This window comes from Engystomops pustulosus, chromosome 6, assembly GCF_040894005.1.
Source record: "Engystomops pustulosus chromosome 6, aEngPut4.maternal, whole genome shotgun sequence".
NCBI classification, from domain to species: domain Eukaryota; kingdom Metazoa; phylum Chordata; class Amphibia; order Anura; family Leptodactylidae; genus Engystomops; species Engystomops pustulosus.
In genome coordinates, this window is record NC_092416.1 from 114730312 (window position 1) to 114742263 (window position 11952).

The following is an 11952-nucleotide window of genomic DNA, read 5'->3' on the forward strand; positions in this document are numbered from 1 at the left end:
AGCATGCTGCGCATGCTCAGTTACTTACAGCCGGGTCCTGCCAGGAAGGCAGGACCCGGTGAGAAGAGGAGCCGACAGCCCCGGGTCACTCGTCGGAACCCGGGGCAGCGGCAGGAGGGATCGGATCCCCCGGTAAGCACACCAGGGGGGTTCGATCCACGGGGGACACACTTGCAAGGGGTTAAACACCCGGGATCTGAGTTTTTCCGATCCCGGGTGTTAGTGCCGGGTCTGGGCTGTGATATCACAGCCCGACACCGGCACCAGCGAGACCCGGTGTCCCGAAAACTTCTTCTGATGCGCCGCCGTAGAAAGGCGTCGCATCAGAAGAAGTACCCTTAATGACCGCCGTAAAAACCCGATAGGGTGGTCATTAAGGGGTTAAAGGACACCTGTCATCAGGTCTCTGCCACTTGCCCTGTCACCTCTACCTGTTGGAGCAGCTCACAAGGATCCCATCCCAGCCTTTATCTAGTTATTTCATACATTATTCATTGTAAAATCATCTATTCTTTATCATGTAAATGAGGCTGGTCACATGGTCAGAGGCAGTGATGTCACCCCTGTTACCCCTCCCCTCTCCACCCCCTGCTCATGTCTGTGTGTAATGTATAGTAAAGTATTGCTAGTGTGTTTGCTGCATCTGCTGACATGCTGCATCCTCCTAATATACAGGTGAGAGACACAGACATCAGCTACACAAGTACCTGACATGTTCTGCTGTAACATGGCTGCCTGGAGCTGTTGTATCTCTCCTATACACACACACACACACATGCACACACAGGCTGCAGGGGGTGTGGCCACCAGCACCAGGAAGCACATCATTGTACAGCCTCACATCATTATACAGGCTGTCAGTCAGGCACTGGGGGTGTGGCTGTGCCTCCCACTCATGAATAAGGGCGGCACGGTGGCTGAGTGAGTAGCACATCTGCCTTGCAGCACTGGGGTCCTGGGTTCGAATCCCACCCAGGTCAACATCTGCAAAGAGTTTGTATGTTCTCTCCGTGTTTGCGTGGGTTTCCTCCGGGTACTCCGGTTTCCTCCCACACTTCAAAACATACTGTTAGGTTGTTTAGATTGTGAGCCCCATGGGGACAGGGACCAATTTGACATGCCTGTGCAGCGCTGCGTAATCTGTGTGCACTATATAAATAAAGAATTATTATTATTATTATTATTATGAATAGAGTGGACAGCTTGAATATGCTAATGCTTCATTGGACAATTCACAGGTCATTTGCATACAGCTTTAGGACCTCATTGCTTAGATTTACAGGCATGTAGAGGGACAATGAAGGGATAGAGGCAATGCTCTCTAATGCCAGTTTATGAAAATATATTTAGTTTAGGGGGGTTATTTTGCATGACGGTTTCTCTTTAAAAAGAAAAATCATGTGACCTGTTTATGCTGCTCACTCCTAAGCTCTCAGCCTCCATCTTTATGCTTTTTTACAACTCCTCCCTCTTGCTCCTTCACTCACACAGAGACAGAGCTGAAGACCTGGTGCACTGACATCGGTAGGGTAGGGAGTTGTTTATAGGAGCACAAAGGTGGGGGCTGACAGCTGAGGAGTGATTGAGCAATACAGACAAGTCATATGCTTTTTTTTTAAATGCATCCAAACTAAAGAAAACCCCCAGACTCTGAACAGCATTCTATCAAGGTAAAAGTTAAAGGGGTATTCCGGGAATATGAACGTCGGAGACAAAAACCCATGATGATATAAATAAATGAATACAACAATACTCAATGTCATTGATATAACAGACTTTCTTGCTCTGTTACCATAGTAATGATTTGTAACTGCCATCACCAAAACACTGGTCATACTGGATGCACTGCAACCAACTGACTACAGCCAAACTTAGTGGTGATCACATGACCTGCCTAGGCAAGTACAGGACATGTGATGTGTACTTGTGACCAGCGGCCATCTTGTGTCCAGTGTATGCTCTGCAACGGACCGCGTGGAGGAAATTAATGGAATGATTAAAGGGCCAGTAGCATTTTAATTCTTCATTACAGTCTATGTCAACAGCATTTTCTGCTAAGGGGAGCAAAATTTTAAATAACAGCTAATTACACATTAGCTTATATTTTGAGTACCCATTTGTATATGAATGATGCTTATTCCTGGAATACCCCTTTAAGTTTAAACACACAATTATATTGTAATGCAAATGCTTAGAGAAAGCAGAAAGATATATGTGCAATCCAGTTGTAATGGGCTTCTGCAACCTGTCTTTAGTAAAAATTAGGTCGCTGGTGACAGCAGAATCTGCTGCATAGATGTCTTTGACTTTTACAACACCTCTCCACACTGTGACCCTGAAAACACCACAATCATTTACAGTATTCAAGAAATACAGAAATGTTCCAACTGTGCACCTTGTTTATATTTCATCTAATATGTTTTTCGTTTTATGAATAAGCATATAACCATCTGATGGCAAGGCTTTATGAATTGAGCCTGCGTGTCTCCATGTTACACTTTTTGGAAATGACTCATCATGGGTCTTGGGGCACCAGAAAGTGTAATGGCTTAAGTTGTAATAATGGGGGATCCAAACTCTTTTTTAAAAGTGGGAATGGTTAGCTTCTAACCAGGTTTATTATGTTACTGTACTTTTCAAAAAATATCAAACATTGTCAAAAGCTCAATCCAGTAGGAGGATGGCATAGAAAATGGAGTCACATTCAGTACAGAATTATAGACATTCCAAAATTATAAAATATTTTTAACATAATATTTGGCATAAATAATAGAAACATGGGCTCATTATTATAAATCCCTGAGTGAACAACCATATGGGTTTCTTCGCCGGTCACTTATGGCCCTTGGGCTAGGCCAATGGGTTTCTCCATCAGCCTACTCAAAGTTCTGCATGGGGGAGGAGCAGTGCCCCAGTTGTCTATTGACAGCCAGGACCCTACTCTGACATAAAAATGTCCCAAAAAGCCCCTAACACATATTTAACAATAAATTAAAAAAGAAGAAAAAAGTAAAAAAAAAAAACACAACATGTTCAGTATCCCAAAATGTCCAATCTAAAAAGATATAAAAATGGTTATTCCTGGCGGTGAACCCCGTAAATGGAAAAATACACTCAAATGTCCGAATCAACACTTTTTTTCAGTTTCACAGCACATAAAAACATAATAAAAAGTGATCTAAAGGTTACACAGTCTCCAAAATAGTAGCAATGAAAACTTCAGCTAGTCCCAGAAAAAATGACACCTTAGCCAACTCCATACTCCCAATTATGAAACCGTTATTGGAGTCAGAATATGGTAAGGCCCCTTCCACACTTGCGTTGCAGATCACGTCAGAGTACGAGCATGTCGAGATTTAAACGCGCGTTAAAAAAACCGTGCGTGTGTGCGTGAAAAAAAATGCAAGTCTGAAAAAACCCATTGATTACAATGGGTCAGAGTGCAATGCACTCTCCGCTACCGGAGACAGCAGATCTCCAGCGGGAACTGCAGACCACGCGGCAGTTCCCGCTGGAGATCTGCTGTCTCAGGGACCTATGTAAGTATGGTCCGCTGCCATCCTCCACCTCCCCCTCACCTTCCCCGCTCACCTTCCCCAAGTTCCGCGTCGCGTCTCGGCGTCGCGTCTCGTCCCGTCGGGTCTCCGCTCCGCCCCCGGACCTCCGCCACGCCCCCGACCCGCGCCTTATAGTCCGATGCGCCTTATATATGGAATTATTACATATATAAGGCGCATCGGACTAATGCGCCTTATATTCCGGTGCGCCTAATGGCCTGGAAAATACGGTAGTATCCTTGTGATCATACCGAACCAAAGAATATATAAAAGATGCTATTTGGAGTGTACAGTGGAAAGATGTAAAAACAAAGCCCACAAGAAAATGGTGCAAATGCGGTTTAGGCCCCTTCCACACTTGCGTTTTTCACACGCGTTTCCTGCGCGTGCTTTTGACGCGCAGAACTTGCATTGCACTCTGACCCATTGTAACCAATGGGTCTTTTCAGACTTGCATTTTTTTTCATGCACACACGCACGTTTTTTTAACGCGCGTTTAAATCTCGACATGCTCTACTTTTGCAAGTCACACGCGTGAAAAACGCACCATACAAGTCAATGGAGACGCATCAAAAACGCATCGCACTCTGAGACACTTGGAAGTGCAATGCAAGTGCAATGCGTTTTGCATGCATCAATTGCCATAGAAAAGATAGAGCTCAGTCCAGAGTCCATTTCACGCGCATTTTCTGCATGTGAAAAACGCATTGAAATTGCATTGAAAACGCGCGTGAAAAACTGAGACACTGAACAAACTCTGACTGAAAACTGATTGCACTCTGATGCAAAATGCGCGTTTTTCACTGACCAAACCATGATCGCACCCTGATCAAACTCTGACGTGATCTGCAACGCAAGTGTGGAAGGGGCCTTTAGTTTCAATTTTACTGCAATTTGAATTGTATTTCCACTTTCCAGTATAAGGGATGGAATATAAAATACTGTCACTAGGAAGTACTATTTGTTATGCAGAAAATAAGCCCCATACAGCTCTGTACATGGAAAAATAAAAAGTTATTTGAAAGTAGGGAGCGAAAAAGCCCATCAGTGGCAAGGGGTTAATAAACCCCCGTACCACATGATAGAGTTTACAAATTATCTGGGATAAAGGTTTGTAGTACCTAAGGCTACATTCACACATGGCATTTTGGTAACGTTTGGAAACGCAATCCAAAGGCTCCACTTGTGATCACATATTTTGGTAACATTGTGTTTCCAACATGTTAACGAAACAAACGCAAAGTAAATGCAATTTTACTGATTGCAGGTGGAGCCTTTGGATTGTGTTTCAAAACCCAACCAAAATTAACGTGGCCCCAGGGGCTCTACAAACACATCATGGCACCTGAGAACTATTCAGTTAATGTGGATAAATTTTGCAGCTAAATAATTGTATTAATGATAAATATTAGTGATTTCCAAATCAAAAATGTGTTTAAATTAAGGGCTAAGAAGCTTCCTACCAGCTGTTTTGAATAGTTTGAGGGGTGATGTTAGGAGAACTGGGCGATATTTGTGGGGGGTTCTATTAACAGAACTTCCAAAACCCCTAAAGAAATGAAATGGTTCATAAATAGAGATGAGCGAACATGCTCGTCCGAGCTTGATGCTCGTTCGAGCATTAGCGTACTCGAAACTGCTCGTTGCTCGGACGAATACTTCGCCCGCTCGAGAAAATGGCAGCTCCCGCCGTTTTGCTTTTTGGCGGCCAGAAACAGAGCCAATCACAAGCCAGGAGACTCTGCACTCCACCCAGCATGACGTGGTACCCTTACACGTCGATAGCAGTGGTTGGCTGGCCAGATCAGGTGACCCTGGGATAGACTAGCCGCTGCCCGCGCTGCTCGGATCATTCTGTGTCTGGATGCCGCTAGGGAGAGAGCTGCTGCTGGTCAGGGAAAGCGTTAGGGTGTTCTATTAGCTTACTGTTAGGCAGGAGTGATTCTCCAAGAACCCAACAGCCCTTCTTAGGGCTACAATAACGTTCTACTTTTTTTTTTTTTTTATTTGCATCTAGTACCATTTTGTGAGGAATTAGCAGGGGGACTTGCTACCGTTGTGTTTAGCTCTTAGTGGCACACATATCCACCTCAAACACCAAAGTGGGAAAATTTAGTAGGGGTTGGATTTCAATTAGGCACAGTCTGCCATTTTTCCTTTTTTATTTTACGTTTATTTTGTTTAATAACTCAGTGTCATCTCATCTGGCATAGTAGTGTGCTTTCATACTTGGCTAGAAAATAGCCACAGGAGAATCCAAACGGCTTACGCCTACAGTAGCGTTATATATTTGATTTCTGGTTGATCTGCTGGTGGCTGTACTTGCTGCAGTGCATCTACTAGCCAATTGTGAGCAATTTGTAGTGAGACTTGCGACCGCTGTGTTTTGCGCTTAGTGACGCACATATCCATTGCAAAGACCGAAGTGGGAAAATTTAGTAGGGGTTGGATTTCAATTAGGCACAGTCTGCCATTTGTCCTTTTTTATTTTACGTTTATTTTGTTTAATAACTCAGCGTCATCTCATCTGGCATAGTAGTGTGCTTTCATACTTGGCTAGAAAATAGCCATAGGAGAATCCAAACGGCTTACGCCTACAGTAGCGTTATATATTTGATTTCTGGTTGATCTGCTGGTGGCTGTACTTGCTGCAGTGCATCTACTAGCCAATTGTGAGCAATTTGTAGTGAGACTTGCGACCGCTGTGTTTTGCGCTTAGTGACGCACATATCCATTGCAAAGACCGAAGTGGGAAAATTTAGTAGGGGTTGGATTTCAATTAGGCACAGTCTGCCATTTGTCCTTTTTTATTTTACGTTTATTTTGTTTAATAACTCAGTGTCATCTCATCTGGCATAGTAGTGTGCTTTCATACTTGGCTAGAAAATAGCCATAGCAATAGGATAGCATTGTTTGGTTTTAAAAACTCAAAAACACAAAAAAAAAAAAAAACACAAAAAAAAGTTAAAAAAAAATTAAAGCTATAACTCTCATTTTAAAAATGTTTAACCCGAGGGCTAGGGGTAGAGGACGAGGGCGGGGACGTGGGCGTCCAACTACTGCAGGGGTCAGAGGCCGTGGTCCTGGCCGGGGTGAGACACCACCTGCTTATGAGGGAGCAGGGGAACGCCGCAGAGCTACACTCCCTAGGTTCATGTCTGAAGTTACTGGGACTCGTGGTAGAGCACTGTTGAGGCCAGAACAGTGCGAACAGGTGATGTCGTGGATTGCTGACAATGCTTCGAGCAATTTGTCCACCAGTCAGTCTTCCACGCAGTCCACCCATGTCACCGAAATCGCCACTCCTCCAGCTCCTGCACCTCAGCCTCCTCCCCCCCAGTCTGCCCCCTCCCAGGAAAATTTGGCATTTGAACCGGCATACTCTGAGGAACTGTTTTCTGGACCCTTCCCACAGTCACAAACCACTTGTCCGGTTGCTGCTGAGCAATTTTCCGATGCCCAGGTTTTCCACCAGTCACAGTCTGTGGGTGATGATGACCTTCTTGACGTAGTGGAAGTGTGTAAAGAGGTGTCCGACGATGAGGAGACGCGGTTGTCAGACAGTGGGGAAGTTGTTGTCAGGGCAGGAAGTCCGAGGGGGGAGCAGACTGAGGGATCGGAGGATGATGAGGTGACAGACCCAAGCTGGGTTGAGAGGCCGGGTGAACACAGTGCTTCTGAGACGGAGGAGAGTCCTCGACCAGAACAGGTTGGAAGAGGCAGTGGTGGGGCCAGACGGAGAGGCAGGGCCAGAGCTGGTGCATCAGCGCCAAATGTGTCAACTAGTGAAGCTCCCGTGGCGAGGGCTCTTGCGGCGAGGGCTAGATCTTCAGAAGTCTGGAGGTTCTTTAAGGAAACACCGGATGACCGACGGACTGTGGTGTGCAACATTTGCCAAACCAGGCTCAGCAGGGGTTCCACCACTACTAGCTTAACTACCACCAGTATGCGCAGGCATATGAATGCTAAACACCCCACTCAGTGGCAACAAGCCCGTTCACCTCCGGCCGTGCACACCACTGCTCCTTCCCCTGTGTCAGCTGATAGTCAGCCCCCTGCCCAGGACCCTGGCACAAAAACCCCATCGTCGCCTCCACGATCCTCCACAGCATCCACCAGCGTTCAGCTCTCCATACCCCAGACGCTGGAGCGGAAACGCAAATATAGTGCAACCCACCCGCACGCCCAAGCCCTTAATGTGCACATCTCCAGATTGCTTAGCCTGGAGATGCTGCCCTATAGGCTAGTAGAGACCGAGGCCTTTCGCAACCTCATGGCGGCGGCCGCCCCTCGGTATTCGGTCCCCAGCCGCCACTACTTTTCCCGATGTGCCGTCCCAGCCCTGCACCAGCACGTGTCAGACAACATCACCCGTGCCCTGACCAACGCCGTTTCTGACAAGGTCCACCTGACCACGGACACGTGGACGAGTGCTGCCGGGCAGGGCCACTATATATCGCTGACGGCACATTGGGTTAACTTGGTGGAGGCTGGGACCGAGTCTGACCCTGGGGCTGGTCATATACTGCCGACGCCGAGGATTGCGGGGCCTACCTCGGTCCAGGTGTTTCAGGCCTACTATGCCTCCTCCTCCTCCCACCCCTCCTCCACCTCCTCCTCCGAACTATCATCCGTGGGCACGGCGCCATCAGTCGGTAGCTCTAGGCACAGCAGCAGTGCCGTTGCTAAGCGACAGCAGGCGGTGCTCAAACTGCTGAGCCTAGGCGATAAAAGGCACACCGCCCAAGAGCTATTACAGGGCATCACGGCGCAGACTGATCTGTGGCTGGCACCGCTGAACCTGAAGCCAGGCATGGTTGTGTGTGACAACGGCCGTAACCTGGTGGCGGCTCTGCAACTCGGCAGACTGACACATGTGCCATGCCTGGCCCATGTGTTAAATCTGATAGTTCAGCGTTTCCTCAAGACATACCCCAATCTGTCAGATTTGCTCACGAAGGTGCGCCGCATCTGTGCGCATTTCAGGAAGTCCAGCACAGATGCTGCCACTCTCAGGGCAGCGCAGCGCCGCCTCCAACTGCCCGCTCACCGACTGTTGTGCGACGTGCCCACGAGGTGGAATTCAACACTGACCATGTTATCCAGAGTTTACCAGCAGCGCCGAGCCATTGTAGACTGCCAGATGTCAACTTCCACCAGAACTGGTAGTCAGGTCAGTCAGCTTCCTCAAGTCTACAATGAGGAGTGGACGTGGATGTCTGATATCTGTCAGGTGCTGAGTAACTTTGAGGAGTCAACACAGATGGTCAGTGGCGATGCCGCCATCATCAGCCTCACCATCCCGCTGCTTGGCCTGTTGAAAAACTCTCTGATCAGCATGAAGTCGGAAGCTTTGCGCTCGTCACAAGAGACGGGGGAAGAAGATTCCCTTGTTGATAGCCAAAGCACCCTTAGGTCTGTTTCTCAGCGCATATCGGAGGAGGTGGAGGTGGAGGAGGATGAGGAGGAAGAGGAGGAGAATGTTGGCGAGACACAAGAGGGGACCATTGTTGAGTCCTTCACTGTTCAGCGTGTATGGGCAGAAGAAGAGGAGTTGGAGGAGTTGGAGGAGGAGGAAATGGACAGTCAGGCCAGTGAGGGGAGTGAATTCTTACGCGTTGGTACTCTGGCGCATATGGCAGATTTCATGCTAGGCTGCCTATCCCGTGACCCTCGCGTTCAAAGAATTTATTCCAGCACCGATTACTGGGTGTTCACTCTCCTGGACCCACGGTACAAGCAAAATCTTTCCACTCTCATCCCTGCAGAGGAAAGGAGTGTGAGAATGCATGAATACCAGCAGGCCCTGGTTCACAAGCTGAAACAGTATTTCCCTTCTGACAGCGATAGCGGCAGAGTGCGTAGTTCTGCGGGACAAGTAGCGAGGGAGAGTAGGCGAGCAGGCAGCTTGTCCAGCACTGGCAAGGGTACGCTTTACAAGGCTTTTGCCAGCTTTATGTCACCCCAGCAAGACACTGTCACCTGTCCCCAGTCTCGGCAGAGTAGGGCTGATCTTTACAGAAAGATGGTGAGGGAGTACGTAGCTGACCATACCATCGTCCTAAATGATCACACAGCTCCCTACAACTACTGGGTTTCAAAGCTGGACATGTGGCACGAACTGGCGCTGTACGCCTTGGAGGTTCTTGCCTGCCCTGCCACTAGCGTCTTGTCCGAGCGGGTTTTCAGTGCAGCTGGTGGCATCATCACCGATAAGCGTACACGCCTGTCGACTGACAGCGCTGACAGGCTGACGCTTATTAAGATGAATAAAGCCTGGATTTCTCATAATTTCCAATCTCCACCAGGTGAAGGAAGCTCAACCTGAATAATTGATCCACTCCTCCTCCTCCTCATTTTCCTCCTTCTCCTCCTCTTTGTACAGTAAAGCAGAGGAAACTGGCTATTTTTTGACAGGGCCCACTGGCTCTAGCTATAGTACTTTATGCATTTAATTTTTCTGGAGGGCCACCGACCCGGTCCTCTGTTTTAAACAATTTTTGGGAGTGCCACATACAGGCACTCAATCTATTCAATTTTTCTGGAGGGCCACCTACCTGCTCCTCTGGTTTGAAAACTTTTTGGGACTGCCACATACAGGCACTCAATCTATTCTATTTTTCTGGAGGGCCACCTACCTGCTCCTCTGGTTTGAAAACTTTTTGGGACTGCCACATACAGGCACTATCCAAATTAAATTGTCTCCATAGCAGCCTCCACACGTTGTCTCCATTGCTACCTCCAAAAGTCGTCCATATAGCTGCCTCCATACATCGTCCCTTTATCAAACGAGGTGTGTCAGGCAGAAATTTGGGTTGTTTTCATGGATTCCACATCAAAGTTGTTAACTTTGTCGCCACCCAGCTGTGTTATCCACAAAATATACTAATAAACTTTTATCATTTACCAATATTATTTCAGCGCTTCTTGCGCATCTGTTTACATTCCCCTCACCCGCCATATCCCAAACTTATAAGAACGCTACTACACTTGATCTTATACAAAAGGTTCTTAGAAGTGCTGTTTGGGGAGTAGCCTAGAGACAGGGGCTTGGATTGGCGAAAGCTCGTCTGGCTGCGGAGCGCCAGCTCCATCCCAAGATCCAACTAACATAGTTTTAACTGCAGCACCTTTAATCTACTACTAGTTCACTGCCTCCATAATAATAATAATAATCTTTATTTATATAGCGCCATCATATTCCGTAGCGCTTTACAAATCATAGGAAACAAATACAAATGTAATGTAACAGAGCACAACATTTGTATGGAACAACAGGAGTGAGGTCCCTGCTCGCCAGAGCTTACGGTTTATGAAGATGATGGGGTAACACGAGGTAAAAGAATATTTAATGGTCAAGCCATTCTTCTTAGGGAATAGAACAAAATATAATAAATGGAATTGCTGTCGCTTGAACCACTCAGCCGCCATCTTATATACCAGGTCCAGGGTGAATGGGACTGTAGAGAAGTCTGGTGCCTGTTGGTTGCTGGATAACAGATGGGAGGACGACACAGGACGGGTTAGTAGAAGAGTTAAAACTTCATGCAGTTAATGAGTGTTATAGGCTTGCCTAAAGAAATGGGTTTTAAGAGCACGTTTGAAACTTTGGAGGTTAGGTATTAGTCTGATAGTCCAGGGCAGAGCATTCCATAGAATTGGTGCAGCTCTAGAGAAGTCTTGGAGACGCGAGTGGGAGGTCCGCACTAGGGTAGAGGTTAATCTAAGATCACTGGCGGATCTAAGAGCACGGGTTGGGCGATAGACTGAGATAAGAGAGGAGAGGTAGGGGGGTGCAGCATTATACAGAGCTTTATGGATGAGGGTTATTATTTTAAACTATTCGAAAGGAGACTGGCAGCCAGTGCAGCTACTGGCATGAACTGTAAGCATACATGGTCCCCTTATCAAACGAGCTGTGTCAGGCAGAATTTTGGGTTGTTTTCATGGCTTCCACAACAAACTTGTTAACTTTGTCGCCACCCTGCTGTGTAATCCACAAAAAATACTGGCAAACTTTTATCATTTACCGATATTATTTCAGGGCTTCTTGCGCATCTGTTTACATTCCCCTCACCCGCCATATCCTAAACTTATAAGAACGCTACTACACTTGATCTTATGCAAAAGGTTCTTAGAAGTGCTGTTTGGGGAGTAGCCTAGAGACAGGGGCTTGGATTGGCGAAAGCTCGCCTGGCAGCGGAGCGCCAGCTCCATGCCAAGATCCAACTAACATAGTTTTAACTGCAGCACCTTTAATCTACTACTAGTTCACTGCCTCCATACATGGTCCCCTTATCAAACGAGCTGTGTCAGGCAGAATTTTGGGTTGTTTTCATGGCTTCCATGTTAACTTTGTCGCCACCCTGCTGTGTAATCCACAAAATATACTGGC